We start from the raw sequence: 19,950 nt of genomic DNA, 5'->3' as shown, positions 1-19,950 counted from the left end.
AATGCTGACAATGCAGACATTCTCCCCCAGTCATGGGGCACAGGGTCAAGACTGATTTGCATATGGCTGGGTTCAAACTGGAATGGCATGGTGAGCAAAAAAACGATGGATTTAGGCCCAGATCTCTGTACTGGGGTGAATGTATGACATTGTTCTGCATTCTGTCCATCAATTGTTGTTTTTGCATTTGTCACCCCGAGTGGGAAGGGTATGCTCAGACGTGAGTCCCTTGCTCTACATGCCACTGGAATCAAGCTATCCTGGCTGACGAGGGCTGAAAGCCCGAAACCGGTCCTAGGATGCTTGTTTCCAGTCCAGGGAGGACCTGGCTTGGCAGTTCGAGCTGGACTGTTCCCATGGGGCACAGGGTCAAGACTGATTTGCATATGGCTGGGTTCAAACTGGAATGGCATGGTGAGCAAAAAAACGATGTATTTAGGCCCAGATCTCTGTACTGGGGTGAATGTATGACATTGTTCTGCATTCTGTCCATCAATTGTTGTTTTTGCATTTGTCACCCCGAGTGGGAAGGGTATGCTCAGACGTGAGTCCCTTGCTCTACATGCCACTGGAATCAAGCTATCCTGGCTGACGAGGGCTGAAAGCCCGAAACCGGTCCTAGGATGCTTGTTTCCAGTCCAGGGAGGACCTGGCTTGGCAGTTCGGGCTGGACTGTTCCCATGGGGCACAGGGTCAAGACTGATTTGCATATGGCTGGGTTCAAACTGGAATGGCATGGTGAGCAAAAAAACGATGGATTTAGGCCCAGATCTCTGTACTGGGGTGAATGTATGACATTGTTCTGCATTCTGTCCATCAATTGTTGTTTTTGCATTTGTCACCCCGAGTGGGAAGGGTATGCTCAGACGTGAGTCCCTTGCTCTACATGCCACTGGAATCAAGCTATCCTGGCTGACGAGGGCTGAAAGCCCGAAACCGGTCCTAGGATGCTTGTTTCCAGTCCAGGGAGGACCTGGCTTGGCAGTTCGGGCTGGACTGTTCCCATGGGGCACAGGGTCAAGACTGATTTGCATATGGCTGGGTTCAAACTGGAATGGCATGGTGAGCAAAAAAACGATGGATTTAGGCCCAGATCTCTGTACTGGGGTGAATGTATGACATTGTTCTGCATTCTGTCCATCAATTGTTGTTTTTGCATTTGTCACCCGAGTGGGAAGGCTATGCTCAGACGTGAGTCCCTTGCTCTACATGCCACTGGAATCAAGCTATCCTGGCTGACGAGGGCTGAAAGCCCGAAACCGGTCCTAGGATGCTTGTTTCCAGTCCAGGGAGGACCTGGCTTGGCAGTTCGGGCTGGACTGTTCCCATGGGGCACAGGGTCAAGACTGATTTGCATATGGCTGGGTTCAAACTGGAATGGCATGGTGAGCAAAAAAACGATGGATTTAGGCCCAGATCTCTGTACTGGGGTGAATGTATGACATTGTTCTGCATTCTGTCCATCAATTGTTGTTTTTGCATCGGACATACCCTACAGCACTGACCCCAGAGGTGAAGGTGATGGCAGCCCTGCACTTCTTTGCTACTGGTACCTTGCAGTACACTGTGGCTACAGCAGGTGGGTTGTCGCAAACTATGTTTAGCCATGTGCTACGCGATGTCTTGGAGGGGATGTTGCATTTCCTTGACCTGTACATCAAGTTCCCTAGCCCAGCTGAACTCCCTGAAATAAAGGATGCCTTTTATACACTGGGGAGGATGCCGAACGTCATCGGATCTATTGATGGTACACATGGGGCCCTGATACCACCACAGGCACATGAGCAGGCATACCGGAACAGGAAACATTTCCACTCGATCAATGCTCTGGTGATATGTCTTGCAGACATGTGTATCACACGTGTGTGCACGGTTCCCCGGTTCTGCGCACGAGGCCTACATAATGAGGAGTAGTCGCATTACAACACTGATGTCACAGATGCCAGATCAGCGTGCCTGGCTTGTCAGTGTGTACTGACTGTTTACCATTGTGTGTGTTTGGCAATGTTGTATTCCGCACTCCTACAAAACTCTGCAAATTGTTCAATTGTTTGTGTGTAGGTATCTCCGGATACCCCAACATGCCGTGGTTGCTGACACCCCTCAGGAACCCTGTGACACCAGCCAAGATGCGCTACAATGAGGCACATGTTCGGAGCAGTTAAAGCCGCTTTCGCTGCCTGGACAAGACCGGAGGGGCCGTCTCATATGAGCCTGCAAAGTTGTGCAAAATTATCCTTGTATGCTGCATGCTACACAACATGGCAGTGCGGAAGAAGGTGCCTCTCATCCAGGATGACGATGACCAACCTCTGCCACCTGTGGAGGATCCCGGCCTGGGCCACGATGCCAGTGATGATGAATATGAGGGTGACGTCCACACACAGCTCATCAACAACTTCTTCACCTGAATGTGAGTTTATGGGGTTGTTATGTCAATGTATGGAGTCAGCCTGAAATGTGTTGTGGCTGCTGGGTTGCTTTCTGAGTGTGTCTGTGTGCCACTTGACTAGATGCGTGCAGTGATGTGTCCATTCAGGTGGTCTGTACTCCACAATAGGGTAGTACTGCTAACTTGTTTCTGTGTACGTTTCTTGTGACATGTTTTGTGCATGTGTATTGCATTTTTCTCCTGTTCTGCTGTGCTTTTGACTGTGTCTTGTTTCTGTCCTTCCTAGGGTACTTTGCCTGTTGTTTAGTTAACACTGACACCCAACACCCAGAATCAAACCCCAGTGTGGGAGTAGTCAACTGCCATCAAGTGATGTGCCACACACCCCTGGACTTCAATTCTCAGACACTCTTTGACCGTGTGTCCACCGTAATGTACAATTGCCTTGCAACTCTTTTTGAATAAACATGTTGCTGATGTGTAATAAACTTGTGCTATGCTTTGTTAGGTGCGTTGTCTGTCTTCCCACATCTGAGTGACATTTGCTTACCTCACCTGTGGACTTGTTACCACTGACTGTGGATAGGTGTTGTGTCTGTGCATACCTATGTGTTTCAGGGCAACATCATTGTGTGGGATGAGTAACATGGCCATGGTGAGTATGTGTTGTGTTGCCATAGTGGTGTGTCTCCCTCACATGTGTCACATTACCATGACTCACCTAACGGTGGTCACATTGTTGTAGTATTTGGCATGCACTGTGTTTTTTAGACGATCAACGTCTCCATGACACATGACAATTTGGAATCAACACAGAGGCAAGTATGGTGTACTGGTGAGTTTATTTTCGAATATGTGTGAGGAAAGTGCACTGGATGGTGGGTGCTGTACATTGGGTTTTGAATCCAAAGTTCACATTAGAGTTGGAAGTGTTGGTAGATGAAATGTCCAGAGTAAAGTCCACAGTCATCTGCTACATTCGACCAACATGAACCCTCCATGTCATGTGGGCGAGTTGTGTGTGATTGGACAAGGTGAACGGGTTGCGCACAATGAACTTTGTCCAGAACAGGTTTAGAGGTCCTCAGGGATGTGCTGGGACATCTGCCTCTCACATGTCCTTCTTCGGACGACCCCTCTTCTTCTTGGGGGGGATCCTCAGGTGCAGGCCTCTGCGGTGCAGGGGACTCTCCGCCAGAGTCCTCCTCCCTCCCTGTGGCACTGGCAGATGCTGTTGCAACAGATGTTGTGGCCACACAGGGAGGTGTGGACATGTTTGTGGTGATCTGGTGGAGGCATTGGAGTATGTCCCGATGCACTGCAGTAAGGGCATCCCACTTTGCCTCCATGCGAGCATGGTGGGCAGCCTGCTTCTGTTGTATGTCTTTGAGGTAGGCCTGGGCGGTAAATTCCGTTCCGTTCGCGGAATTTGCAAAATTTGGGTAATTTCGCGTTTCGCGGAGAACGCGAAATTGCCCAAAAATCTGCGTTCCGCGACTTCGCGAAATTTTTTGCTTGTTCGCGTTCTCAATATGCGTGTTCGCGAGATATTTCACCCCGAGCACGCAAACAGCGTTCGCGAACAGGAAAAAAGTATCGCGAACAAGCAATTCCGCGTGTTCGCGGAATTTCTGCGTGTTCGCGGAGATTTTTTACCGTTTCGCGGAGATTTGCGTAACGCGATTACGCGAATTCCGCCCACCCCTACTTTGAGGATCCCCACTACCTGGCCAAATCCTCCGGTGATATCCTGGTATGCATCTATGATGCGTGCCAGTTGGGGGTCATCATGCAGTCCAGACCCCTCTGCAAGGCGCGCCCTCTGCCTCCCACCCCTCCCAGCACCCCTATCCACACAGGCAGGACCAGTGGCAGCACGCACAGGTGACACTGGTACCCCTTGGGTGGTGTTGCTGGTGGTGTTGGCTGTAGCTTCTGGGGGGTCCTGAGTCCCTGTGCTGTGGGTGTTCTGTGTCCTTGGTCTGTCTGTGTTGGCGGGGGTGCCCTGTCAAATTCCAGATGCTGGAGGCATGGGTACAGGGGGTGCAGATGTTGATGCTGCTGGTGCTGCATGATGACTCACACCGGAGGTGCCAGGTTGTTCGTCGTCATCCGAAGAGGACAGAGACAGAGTCAAACCAGAAAGCTCAGTGTCCACCAAAGTCTGGGACTGGGAATCCTCTTCATTTGGTGCTGTGTCCCCAGCACCACCTGTGTTTGGAAGAGACTCACAATGTAAGTTATGTTTCTACAGGCATCAATGGTTCACAAACATGCCATTTTCTACTGTACGAATGGATGCCTGCCTATACACTGCTTTGTTCCGGCTTGTCACGGACAGAGATTGATATTGTTGTTTTACATTGCCCAGCCATAATGAAACATTTCAATGTGCATGTCGAAGTGTGTGCATGCCCAGCTCATGGATAGATTTGTTTGTACATGACTATTACTACTCAAGGGCCATCACGTTGCTGACACAGGTGTGTCATCCCTGTACACATGTGAGATTTAACAAGGACATACGTGCTATTCCACTGGGGATATGTTGTACTATTGGGGCATGTGTGGTAGCAGAGTTTGCTAGTCTTTGTGTGCCACATTGGTGTGTCGGTACGACATGGTCACAGTCCGGTATGCCTGTGATCTCTTTGGAGGGAGTGTTTTCTTCCAGTGTTCCTAGTTCCCATCTAATTTCATACAATTGGTGATGTCACCATCATTAATGAGCCTGGTGCTGACTTTTGTACGTGCATATGTGATTTGACTTGTCAATGTTCTCCATGGTTACATGGATTGGGCACGGTAGCACTCTGGCTTTTCAATGTTCATGACAGTGAGGGCCGGTGGTGTGTGTGTTGCAGTTTGGCTGCTGTGAGTAGCATGTCTCCTCCAATGCTGTCCAGGTTTGACCTTGTGTCTACAGTGTCTATGTCAGTGAGTGGTGTGTTGTGTGAAGGATGCCTATGTTTCAGCACGATGTAGGAGTGAAATTCAGCTCACAACAGCACCGAGTGTGAATGAGACCATGCTATGTTGTCGGCTATATTGGTGTGTCCATTCCATCCACTGTCAGATGTCCCCTGTCAATGATGTATATGTGAGTTCCTGTGTGTTTTGTGCAATGTACCATATATATGGCTCTCCACACCTCCCCTGCCCGGCCAGGGCAAACCCCTGGACACCGCATCCCCAGACAATGATTTTGAACATATGGTTGCAATGGCAGTTAATTACTGATCTCTTAATATCAACAAGAGAAATATAGCACGACTGAGAGGATGTCAGATGGAAGAGCAATCAGTGCTGATGAGCCATAATAAAGTCCCGGAATACTTTTGGTAATGCCCCACCTCTGTGTCGCGATGTGGATCAAAGAAGATTTCTCTAGTAAAATCTATTCTTCTTGGTTTATTTTAAATTGCATTGGAAGTGATCCAACAGTGTGTATGAACTAACACTGACAAAGCCATTAGCTTCGGATTAGTATAGTGCATGCACATAGACACACAGCGTACAGAAACACACACACCCCCACAGTGAGGGTTATGAATGGGCACACTCATACACACACACGCGCACACACATACACACATGCACACACACACACACACACACACACGCACGCACACACACACACACACACACACATTGTTGTTGATTGGTCACAAGCAATTGTAGCAGTGCCTAAAACAATCCTTGGTACGATAACCAGAAATACTCTATGCTAAACTTACAATAGCCTCTATTGTTCATTTCTCGCCAACAGCCGCTCATGAAACCCACAATCCTGTATTCCATGGGTGACATTATTTTAGTGAGTAGCATTAGGGGGTCAATTCAGATCCGGGTCGGACAGCTCTCCGAGAGCTGTCCGTAGCCCTATCGTGCGACTGAGCCATACCTGGAGCCGGTCCGTCCTGTTGATGAAGTACGATGCGCATTACTGCCAAAAACCCGACCGACACGTAGGCTGTGACTCAAGCTCCATTCTCCGTCCGAGCCGTAACTCCTAACGCTGAACCGAGTCACCCGGAAGCAGTATCCATAGCAGTTTCCGCCCTGACAAGTACGATGCGTACTTCCTACGCGCCGGACGGGTCACCACGTACAGCACGTCACAGTATCTGGAAAAGAAGTATATCAGCTATGATTCGCGCCACAACTCAATCCATGGCTACGAGACAGACCAGCTTGCAACGGGTACGAGACGGAGCTACAAGCAACGTGTACGAGAAGAATACATCATGAATCCCATTGCGCAGGTCATACCAGTACTCTACATCTATGACCGGATCAGGAACAGACGCGGACGACGCAGACGGTAAGTCAGACACCTACCACACAAACAAACGGCACGTACCCACAAAATGGCACACACACACAGGGGATCCACATCCTGGCCACTAACAACAGGCCACCATAGGGGTCGTGTGGCCAGCACCACTACCACCCCACCCATAGGGCTCATGTTGCCCATCACCTCTGCCACCCCCACTCCTAGGGGACCTGTTGCCCATCACTACTGCCATCCCCACCCATAGGGGACCTGTTACCCATCACCCGTGCCACCCCCACTCATAGTGGACATGTTGCCCATCACTCCTGCCACCCCCACCCATAGGGGACTTGTTGCCCACCACTACTGCCACCCCTACCCATAGGGCTTATGTTGCCCATCACTACTGCCACCCCCACCCATAGGGCTGATGTTGCCCATCACCCCTGCCACCCCCACTCATAGGGGACCTGTTGCCCAGCACCACTGCCACCCCCACCCATAGGGGACCTGTTGCCCATCACAACTGCCACCCCCACTCATAGGGGACCTGTTGCCCATCACTCCCACCACCCCCACCCATAGGGCTCATGTTGCCCATCACTACTGCCACCCCACCCATAGGGGACCTGTTGCCCATCACCCCTGCCACCCCCACTCATAGGGGACCTGTTGCCCATCACCCCTGCCACCTCCACTCATAGGGGACCTGTTGCCCATCACTACTGTCACCCCCACTGATAGGGCTTATGTTGCCCATCACTACTGCCACCCCCACCCATAGGGCTTATGTTGCCCATCACAACTGCCAACCACACTCATAGGGGACCTGTTGCCCATCACTCCTGCCACCCCCATCCATAGGGATTATGTTGCCCATCTCTACTGCCACCCCCACCCATAAGGGGACCTGTTGCCCAGCACTACTGCCACCCCACCCATAGGGGACCTGTTGCCCATCACAACTGCCACCCCCACTCATAGGGGACTTGTTGCCCATCACTTCTGCCACTCATAGGGGACCTGTTGTCCAGCACTACTGCCACCCCCACTCATAGGGGACCTGTTGTCCAGCACTACTGCCACCCCCACCTACAGAGCTTATGTTGCCCATCACAAGTGCCACCCCCACTCATAGGGGACCTGTTGCCCATCACTCCTGCCACCCCCACCCATAGGGCTTATGTTGCCCAGCACTACTGCCACCCCCACCCATAGGGGACCTGTTGCCCAGCACTACTGCCACCCCCACCCATAGGGGACCTGTTGCCCATCACAACTGCCAGCCCCACTCATAGGAGACCTGTTGCCCATCACTCCTGCCACTCCCACCCATAGGGCTTATGTTGCCCATCACTACTGCCACCCCCACCCATAGGGGACCTGTTGCCCATCATCCCTGCCATCCCCACTCTTAGGGGACCTGTTGCCCATCATCCCTGCCACCCCCACTCATAGGGGACCTGTTGCCCATCACTACTGCCACCCCCACTCATAGGATGGGTGATGCGCCACACATCCATCATACACCAACATTAGGTATGTCAGCAAAATACATCCCCCCTAACATCATGACAACAGTGTGTAGTCTGTGACAAATGCCCACAACAGTAATTACGACTTCGAACATACAATGTAACTACCACCACATATGTGACCAAAAACTGAGTGTGGCCTACACAAGGCAAGCATCACTAGCACTGTGGCAATGTAAAAATAACACCCCTCACTGTGTAGAACAAAAGTTAAGTGTGTGCTTCCAAACTGCAGCAAATGTTGAGCATTGTGGTGATGGGGTCCAAAACCCCCTCATCACAGTGACCAAAAGGTAAGTGTCATCATGGTCAAAGATGCAAATGCCAAACAGCATGTATGATTCCTGGTGCCAACACTTGAAACACTTTTGGGGCAAAGTAGTGGTTGTGTCCCATACCCACAGAGATGTGGTGAGGCTAACAGTGCTGTGAAAACCTAACATAAAAACCTAACATACTCTCGGCCATGTGCAGACAATGCATACAGTGTACAATGACACAAAAGCAGAAGTGACCATCACAAAGCATACACACATCTCGAACATAGACACACAAATCAAAACAACCTGTGTAGACTGTAGGTGTCAGGTCACAAACTCCCATTCCATGCCAGCAATGGACCTAACAACCAGGATGAATGTGCAGAATGATGTGATATGACTCACAGTGGCAGCAGGGTAAATCACAAAAACAACATCCAGACAATGGCCCACAACAGCAATACCAATGCACTGGTGCAGATGCACAAACACAAACAGGCAACCTCACACTGCACATCTGACACAACATGTGTGTGTGTGTGTCTCAGTATCCCCAGGCAACTACACAACACATGAGGGGGACAGAACCACAGTGAGAACGATGTGAACACAGTGCCATACCAAAGCAAACTATCAATGGTCCCCCCTTAGTGGGCAATCAGGCATTGTGAGATGAGAGGGAGCACAACAGACACATGTGACACAAGCTGGAATGAACAGCAACTAACACAGCAAGAGACTGACACACAACAGCACTTCACCCAGGGACCAGACATTGGGGTGACACAAGCATGCATGACACCTCCACTGTGCTGACAAAGGTAGATGTCGTACAAACTGTGAAACCCAGACATGTGTCCTGTCTCACAAACGTACATCACACCTACACAAACACAAATCACTCAGCATGGCCCGTCATCCATGGACAAACAGGAGCTAGGGGCCCATCCATGCAACCATTTACATCAATCCACCCTCAACACCACACACCCTGAACTGCACCAATGTGCATCTGTGAAGGCCACAATGACAGGTGACATTGCGCATGCACCCATGACAAACACAGTAATGTTGGGAGGAACTAAGGTGCACAGACTCATCACACAAGGACAGTTTACAAGCCTGGTGAATGACAGACATACTGCACAGTATGCTGCACATGGCCATGATGTCAAAGCTCACGTAACCTTCCAAATACCTGCTGCAGTCCCAGGACAATGCAGAAGCCAAGGAGAACCACAAGGCACACATGCTGACACATGCAAACATTGCAGCCCTGAACCGGACAAGTGGGAGCAGTCAAATACACATACACATGTCTCAATCACTGAAAGGTACCACCTAGGGACAACTACATGATATTACAAACTAGTGCCTTGGGGACCCCTGACTGTGTCCCATCTGCGTCTGACCACATCATCACCACTCAAAACAGACAAATCCCAATGATGAAACAACAATTAACAGTAGAGTGTCATGCACCCACTCATCTGGTAGCCCATGGCAAAGTTGTGGGATGAACACAGTACCACTCAGCAAGCATTAACAACAGGAACATATTAAGGGAACACTGCCTGTGTATGAAAAGGGATGTGGACACACACACACATGCCCACACAACACACAACATGGGCCCAGGCAATGTCACGGAACAACACACTTACTTGAGGGGACTCAACTCCTGTGGAAGCTCAGCTGTGCCAAACATAGTCTCAGCTGTTCTCAGTCATGTCAGCAGAACACTTGGTCAGTCAGCCATCAGTTACCACCCAATGAAGGCTCTGGTCACAACAGCCTGGGTACGGGAGTGTCCCTTAAGTCATCTGCACATACTCAACACATATGTCCAGCAAGTTGCACTGAGGACCCAGTTGCTCCTACACCAATGATGCCCATACTAACATGTCCAGTGGAGATGTGCCCACAGTCAGGGAAATAGACAAATTGTACAATGGGAAGCACATCATATGTGCATGTGTGCAAGCCTCAGATGTGACCATGCAAATGAAATGTTTACAGAGATGTCCACAAATTGTTAATCATGACACACACATTTAGCTGCAAAGGATGATATGGATAATGACAAGAATAGGATACATATCTCATGGACCACATGGAGTACCTCACATCAACACCTCATTATTCTACATGTGAAATCCAACATTACAACTGCAAGGTCATGCTAAACATCATCAACATAATGTACAGCTAAATCAAATTCACAAGGAGAAAGAAAACAGCTTTATTCAGCAGATGAAAAATTTAAAGTCTGTTCAAAACAAAGGCCAATGGCCAGTCCATTATCAAATGACAAGGAGTGAACTTGAGTGACAACTGTCACACGTTGCTTGCCTGCACTGCTAAGGACAGGGGACATCCCCTCGGAGGGGCATACATGGGGGCAGGCCAGTCAATGCAGGGACAGGATCAGGGCGCAGCAGAAGGAGGCAGTGAAGGGGTGGTGGATGCAGGAGAGTCACTGGCAACTGCAGTGGAGCTGACTGAAGTGGTGGGTGCAGTCACAACTGTGGGGCACAAGTCAGATGGGGTGGGTGCCGGCACAACTTCAGTGGGCAGGTCAGATGGAGTGGCTTGGGTCCCCACTGCAGTGCCCAAGTCAGACGGGGTGGTTGTGAACTCCACTGCAGTGCCTAACTCCATGGGAGCGGAATGGGGTGCAGGTGAGGTCGGCAGGACAGAGGGGGGGACACGGTCCCCACATCAGTGGCAATAACCGTCTGACTGGGGGTGGAAGAGCAAGTAGTGGGGTGAGGGCCTCAGCATTTTGGGGATGGTGTATCTGTGGGTGGGGGAACCCTGGGCAGGGTGTGGCAGGGGAACCTCTGGAGTGGTGGCCAGGGGGATGGAGGACGGAGACTTTGTCATGGAGCTGCGTGGTGGGGGTGGGGTCTTGCTCTTCCGGCTCTGGGGGGACTTGCGGGTGGGGGCCTCAGTCTGACTGCGCCTGGGAGAGGGTGTCATCTGGATCTGCTGGGTCGGTGGGGAAGAGGCCAAGGTCACAGAGGAAGAGCTTCTGTGGAGATGGGGTTGCAGGTGAGGCAAGGGAAGGGTGCTGGGAGGGAGAGGTATCGGAGGACTGCGGAGTGGTTGTGGATGACTGTGTGTGTGTCTGCCAACTATCCCCTCTGAGTTTGGTATGAGTCCCCTGCACTTGCTTGTGTGCACGTCTAGACCTTGGTTTGTGTGTTTGTGTGCTGCCCGTTTCTGTGGCTTTGTGAGAATGTGCACGTGTGTGTGTGCTTGGGACAGGTAGGGTGCTAGGAATCATGTGTGGTGCAGGGGTAGGAGGGGTGCGGGACTGTTGGAGGAGGGACACTGCTTCCGTCATGGAGGAGGCCACGGACCGATTGGTCCTCTGTAGGGCAGACATACCCGATGAAATGCCCTCCATGAACGACACCAGTTGTGTCAACAGACTGGTGTGTGCATGGAGGACACTCAGCATTGATGTCTGCCTTACATGGATCTGTCTAAGTAAGTCCACAGAGTCCTCACTCAGGGCAGCAGGGGACACAGGGGCAGGGGGTGCAGTGCCTGGCACAAAGAAGATATGCTCCCGAACAAGGGAGCCTCCACGGACCTCTGGGATGGAAGCCAATGGGAGGGTGGTGATGGTGGTGGTGGGGGCGGTGGCGGGGACAGCCTCACTGGCTTGTGTTTGGTGGCTGCTGACACCCGCCTTTACAAGGGAGTCATCCTCCGAGCTGCTGTGGCCCTCAGTTGGGGTGAATGGTGCTGAGGACTCCTCAGTGTGGCTCCACTCGCCCTCCGTGCCACTGGGTCCCCCCCTACTCCTCTCCTTCTGTCCCAGTCAGGATCTTTGGCTAATCCTGGTCCGTGGAGCTGTCCCCTCCTGTGGCCGTGGATGTATCTGGCTAGAAATAGGAAGAAAGAGAACAACATCAGTCGCCTGAACTGACTGCACACACCACAGTGAGTACATCACATCACAGGGCAAGGCCTGGCATCATCAGCTGAACACTGCTCAAAGTGCCAACACTGTTTAGAATAAGCCAATTACCAGTCTCACCATCAACCATGGCACTCATATCCCTCCTGGACTTGCATCCATATTGCTGTTGCATGTTGGATGCTAATACCCCAATGTGCCAACATGCACCACCCACACATTTGTTGGACATGCAAGTGAACATGTAGGAGTATGTCACTATAAACACAGCACATCTCTTGCCACTGACTCAGTACAGGGGTCCGGATGAATGGGTGGCCAGAGTCTCATTTCACATGCATGTGATGCATGCCAGCCACACACACTATGATGTTCTCATGTCCTAATAGTCAATGCCACACTGGGTGCATGGAGCACACTTGAACACAATGTAGGATCACTCATAGCAAGTTAAATGCCATGGCACTGGCATGCCTGGAAAGTCAGTCAACACTGTCTCCTGTCACAGGGGCACGGCATCCAGACAACAACAGTATGCACTGTGTCACAATCATAGCTCAGGGGTAAAGCAAACTCTGCAGCTGACAAGTGCACTTGCCCATCCCCTGCAAACAACATATCCAGGACCCAGCAGACCCCACATCATGCAAATCAGACATATGAGTCTCTGCGAACACAACTCCCTCTACATTAGCACATCACAGTCTGCTGTGCATGTAACCCAGCTGCCTGAAGTGCACAGTTGCATACACCATTGTGCGCTGTCAAATAATCACACACCTATATGTCACACAGGTCTTGTCTCTCACAGTCACATATCAGATGTCCTGCTGACCCTGAAACTCATGAACACCCCAGTTGTACGTAACAGGAAGCCACACCATAATTACACAGAGGCAGACACCTGAAGGCACATGTCACTAAGCACAGCCTGTAAGTTGATACACAGGAGTAGGATTACAGAGTGTTTCTAAATGTCCTTGAGTAGGCATGACTTCCCAGGTCTCCGTGAAACAGTGTTTGGCCCTGGACAATAGTCAGGTGGCTAAGCAAGTGTGACATACTTTATATACATACTTCTGAGGCCCACAAATTGGAGTCCCCTGCTGCATGGGTTTGTTTGAAATACCCCAGTCACATGTGGCGAGTCAGACCAGCAATTGGGACACATATCAAGTGCACACAAAGATCACATTTTAGATCTCAGGCATTGGGTAAAAAATTGACCCACCCTTGAAACACACAACAGAGTCACAGGAACAGATGCTGTCCGGAAGCTGAAGCATAGCTGACTGCAAGGACACAGTGCCCTAGTGACACAAGCAACAGACTGTAGAGGCCACACCTGTGGAACAGATGAGGAGGGTGCATCACACAATTGAGGGACCTGAGTATTGGACTACAAGACCTACGTAATGTGGAAATGTGACCAGGCCAAAAGACTGCAATTAGCATGTCAGACATAGTACACAGATTAGGCATGGACTTACCCCCTCCTTGCTGCTGTCTGGCCTTTAGCTGCCCATCCAGGTCCGGGAAGACCACCACCAGTATCCGGAGCATGTGGGAGGTCAGGGTCTGGTGTCCGCCACTCCTGCGAGGAGGTGACAGCTTCAGCTGGACTCTTGCGATCCTCCGGGTCCAGCCTCGAAGGTCCTGCCACCTCTTCTGGCAGTTGCAGATCCGGCGCTTGTAGACCCCCACCGAACGAACTGACCAGGCGATGGTCAGCCATATCGCCTGCTTCTGGTGGGCATCAACCTGTGAGGATGACAAAGTTAAAAGTCCATTAACACACATGCCCCGTATTTGTGCTGCACACATTTGGATATACATGTTATCATCACAAAGGGAAATGAGTGACACAGGTAGTGCACCCATGGAAAAGGACAAATGCCCTGCATGTCTGACATGTTAACAATGCCTGGGAAGTTTAAGCTTTCACAAATGCACGTTAGCTGCAGAACACCAGTTTATTACATGTACCTACAAACTTTGTGGGAGGAAGTTACTCAGTGAGAATGCTTGCCATTGGTGTACAAACTGCTTGTACTGCTAATCAGACAACATGCATAATTAGGAAGGTAGTGGACTGCACACTCACCTGCTCCCCTGGTTTCCCATACAGCTTACTGTACTGTGGAAGGAGCCCGTCCAGCAGGGCCTGGTTCTCCTCCTCATTAAAGGCTGGGGCCCTCTCGGGGGAACGTGCCATAGTAGGAGCCAGAGGATGCAGAGACAGCAGCAGTGGTAGCAGGGATGTGGTCCAGTAGCATGTAGTGCAGGCAAGTGAGCTCCCTGGTGTCCATCCGGCCTTATATCTGTGCTGCAGAGGCAGACTCTGTGCTATGTGTCCCCAGTGATAGGTCCAACACAGTTGCATTCTATGAATCTGGCAAATCCATGGAAATGTACGACTCGTACACGTCTTCCGCATCGTTCAAATCTTCACCTTCATAAAACCCAGGAATTGTAACATTGTTGTAGGCATCCAACTGAATTTCCAGCACAAAACTCATACAAGTTTTGAATCCGCATCTGTCTCCATGACAGTACCGAGCCAATGGATGCGCCCAGATCGGTCAACTGACTGTACAACGCGTATTTTGAAAATACACATGCACCCGTCTCCATACTATTCAATGGCCAAGGCGTAAGCCTGTCTCGAAACATGCCTGCCCGACGCGCATGCATGATAGTCACCCGCGTCGGAGCTCATTGCAGTCAATGGCAAAGTGTACGCACGGCTCAGTCATGAACCGTGCAATGCGTACGTATTGTCACCCGAGTCGGAGCTCATTCCAGTCAATGGCAAAGCGTACGCACGACTCGGTCATGAACCGTGCAAAGCGTACGCATTGTCACCCACGTCGGAGCTCATTGGTGTGACTATTTGACGGCTTCAACACACAATTACTTGCCAGGGACACATGTGCACACCTACCACACTACAGCATTGGCCACACAGTGTCCCATGGCATGTAAGGCTGCATTCCCTGTGTGTTGGGGGGGGCAACATTTGGTTTGTTGTGTGGCACTTTTGTTCAGCCACTCCCAAGCTGTGCACGTGTTCATGGAGGCAGAATCCTTTGTGTGTTGTGCACATTACCACTGTGATATGCAGCTGTACAGTAATGGGCATGAGTCATGGACACAGTTACAGGTTGGATATGTTTCTGACATGTCACATACACCCTGAGTCCTGGGGGTGATGGCATATACATAACAGTGAGACCTGTAGCCACAATTCTGATGTGCACCCACAGTCTGTGTGCATGTTGTGTCTCAGATGTGGATGATCAAATGTGCCCAATGGGAGACAGTCTCCACATCCATGTGGTATGTGCAGCAACCTTGATGGTGTGTGTGTGTCTAAGAGACATACATGTAGGGCCTGCAGAGACAACAGTGGCCACTACCTGTGGGACTCATGCTTGCCTTGTGGCGTGTACATGATACGCCATGTCATGCCAGTGTCGATGTGGCAATACAGGGACCCTGGGTATCTGCATGGCAAAGATCTGTGATGCCTGGGAGACATCAGGTCTCACTTGTCACTGTGGTGTGTGTTTGTAACGTCACAGCAGTACATAGGTAGGGTGAAACAGCCCAATGATTGGCCATTGCACGACATGGGACTTATGTGGACATGTGGAATTGAGATGTGAGGTGATGGGCAAGTAGGTGATATATGTGTCTATGCCCAACAGCACACACCTCAGTACATTGTGTAATGTCATGATGTATCATGTGATATTGGGCCTGGTCATGGCCACATGGGTGGATGAACCGACAATCTTCCTTTGTGCATCTCTGTTCTGCAGGGCACCAGCTGTCCATCGACCATTCCCAGATCTTGCAACCATGCAGGAACGCGACTGCATCCGACGGTATCGCTTCACCAGGCCACTGATTGAGGAGTTGGAGGAGCAGTTGGTGCCACATCAGCTACCTGGCCGGACATACCCTACAGCACTGACCCCAGAGGTGAAGGTGATGGCAGCCCTGCACTTCTTTGCTACTGGTACCTTGCAGTACACTGTGGCTACAGCAGGTGGGATGTCGCAAACTATGTTTAGCCATGTGCTACGCGATGTCTTGGAGGGGATGTTGCATTTCCTTGACCTGTACATCAAGTTCCCTAGCCCAGCTGAACTCCCTGAAATAAAGGATGCCTTTTATACACTGGGGAGGATGCCGAACGTCATTGGATCTATTGATGGTACACATGTGGCCCTGATACCACCACAGGCACATGAGCAGGCATACCGGAACAGGAAACATTTCCACTCGATCAATTCTCTGGTGGTATGTCTTGAAGACATGTGTATCACACATGTGTGTGCACGGTTCCCCGGTTCTGCGCACAAGGCCTACATAATGAGGAGTAGTCGCATTGCAACGCTGATGTCACAGATGCCAGATCAGCGTGCCTGGCTTGTCGGTGTGTACTGACTGTTTACCATTGTGTGTGTTTTGCAATGTTGTATTCCGCACTCCTACAAAACTCTGCTAACTGTTCAATTGTTTGTGTGTAGGTAACTCCAGATACCCCAACATGCCGTGGTTGCTGACACCCCTCAGGAACCCTGTGACACCAGCCGAGATGCGCTACAATGAGGCACATGGTCGGAGCAGGAAAACCCGCTTTTGCTGCCTGTACAAGACCAGAGGGGCCCTCCCATATGAGCCTGCAGAGGTGTGCAAAATTATCCTTGTATTCTGCATGCTACACAACATGGCAGTGTGGAAGAAGGTGCCTCTCATCCAGGATGACGATGACCAACCTCCGCCACCTGTGGAGGATCCCGGCCTCGGCCACGATGCCAGTGATGATGAAGATGAGGGTGACGTCCGCACACAGCTCATCAACAACTTCTTCACCTGAATGTGAGTTTATGGGGTTGTTATGTCAATGTATGGAGTCAGCCTGAAATGTGTTGTGGCTGCTGGGTTGCTTTCTGAGTGTGTCTGTGTGCCACTTGAGTAGATGCGTGCAGTGATGTGTCCATTCAAGTGGTCTGTACTCCACAATAGGGTAGTACTGCTAACTTGTTTCTGTGTATGTTTCTTGTGACATTTTTTGTGCATGTGTATTGCATTTTTCTCCTGTTCTGCTGTGCTTTTGACTGTGTCTTGTTTCTGTCCTTCCCAGGGTACTTTGCCTGTTGTTTGGTCAACACTGACACCCAACACCCAGAATCCAACTCCAGTGTGGGAGTAGTTAACTGCCATCAAGTGATGTGCCACACACCCCTGGACTTCAATTCTCAGACACTCTTTGACCGTGTGTCCACCGTAACGTACAATTGTCTTGCAACTCTGTTTGAATAAACATGTTGCTGATGTGTAATGAACTTGTGCTATGCTTTGTTAGGTGCGTTGTCTGTCTTCCCACATCTGAGTGACATTTGCTTACCTCACCTGTGGACTTGTTACCACTGACTGTGGATAGGTGTTGTGTCTGTACATACCTATGTGTTTCAGGGCAACATCATTGTGTGGGATGAGTAACATGGCCATGGTGAGTATGTGTTGTGTTGCCATAGTGGTGTGTCTCCCTCACATGTGTCACATCACCATGACTCACCTAACGGTGGTCACATTGTTGTAGTATTTGGCATGCACTGTGTTTTTTAGACGATCAACATCTCCATGACACCTGACAATTTGGAATCACAACAGAGGCAAGTATGGTGTACTGGTGAGTTTATTTTCGAACATGTGTGAGGAAAGTGCACAGGATGGTGGGTGCTGTACATTGGGTTCTGAATCCAAAGTTCACATTAGAGTTGGAAGTGTTGGTAGATGAAATGTCCAGAGTAAAGTCCACAGTCATCTGCTACATTGGACCAACATGAACCCTCCTTGTCATGTGGGCGAGTTGTGTGTGATTGGACAAGGTGAGCGGGTTGCGCACAAAGAACATTGTCCAGAACAGGTTTAGAGGTCCTGGGGGATGTGCTGGGACATCTGCCTCTCACATGTCCTTCTTCGGACAACCCCTCTTCTTCTGGGGGGGATCCTCAGGTGCAGGCCTCCGCGGTGCAGGGGACTCTCCGCCAGAGTCCTCCTCCCTCACTGTGGCCCTGGCAGATGCTGTTGCAACAGATGTTGTGGCCACACAGGGAGGTGTGGACATGTTTGTGGTGATCTGGGGGAGGCATTGGAGTATGTCCCGATGCACCGCAGTAAGAGCATCCCACTTTGCCTCCATGCAAGCATGGTGGGCAGCCTGCTCCTGTTGTATGTCCTTGAGGATCCCCACTACCTGGCCAAATCCTCCGATGATATCCTGGTACGCATCTATGATGCGTGCCAGTTGGGGGTCATCACGCAGTCCAGACCCCTCTGCAAGGCACGCCCTCTGCCTCCCACCCCTCCCAGCACCCCTATCCACACGGGCAGGACCAGCGGCGGCATGCACAGGTGACACTGGGACCACTTGGGTGGTGTTGCTGGTGGTGTTGGCTGTAGCTTCTGTGGGGTCCTGAGTCGCTGTGCTGTGGGTGTTCTGTGGCCTTGGTCTGTCTGTGTCGGCGGGGGTGCCCTGTCAAATTCCAGATGCTGGAGGCATGGGTACAGGGGGTGCAGATGTTGATGCTGCTGGTGCTGCATGATGACTCACACCGGAGGTGCCAGGTTGTTCGTCGTCATCCGAAGAGGACAGAGACAGAGTCAAACCAGAGAGCTCAGTGTCCACCAAAGTCTGGGACTGGGAATCCTCTTCATTTGGTGCTGTGTCCCCAGCACCACCTGTGTTTGGAAGAGACACACAATGTAAGTTATGTTTCTACAGGAATCAATGGTTCACAAACATGCCATTTTCTACTGTACGAATGGATGCCTGCCTGTACACTGCTTTGTTCCGGCTTGTCACGGACAGAGATTGATATTGTTGTTGTACATTGCCCAGCCATAATGAAACATTTCAATGCGCATGTCGAAGTGTGTGCATGCCCAGCTCATGGATAGATTTGTTTGTACATGACTATTACTACTCAAGGGCCATCACGTTGCTGACACAGGTGTGTCATCCCTGTACACATGTAAGATTTAACAAGGACATACGTGCTATTCCACTGGGGATATGTTGTACTATTGGGGCATGTGTGGTAGCAGAGTTTGCTAGTCTTTGTGTGCCACATTGGTGTGTCGGTACGACATGGTCACAGTCCGGTATGCCTGTGATCTCTTTGGAGGGAGTGTTTTCTTCCAGTGTTCCTAGTTCCCATCTAATTTCATACAATTGGTGATGTCACCATCATTAATGAGCCTGGTGCTGACTTTTGTACGTGCATATGTGATTTGACTTGTCAATGTTCTCCATGGTTACATGGATTGGACACGGTAGCACTCTGGCTTTTCAATGTTCATGACAGTGAGGGCCGGTGGTGTGTGTGTTGCAGTTTGGCTGCTGTGAGTAGCATGTCTCCTCCAATGCTGTCCAGGTTTGACCTTGTGTCTACAGTGTCTATGTCAGTGAGTGGTGTGTTGTGTGAAGGATGCCTATGTTTCAGCACGATGTAGGAGTGGAATGCAGCTCACAACAG

Source organism: Triturus cristatus, chromosome 12 (assembly GCF_964204655.1).
Source record: "Triturus cristatus chromosome 12, aTriCri1.1, whole genome shotgun sequence".
NCBI classification, from domain to species: domain Eukaryota; kingdom Metazoa; phylum Chordata; class Amphibia; order Caudata; family Salamandridae; genus Triturus; species Triturus cristatus.
Note: the sequence above shows the minus strand (reverse complement) of the source record.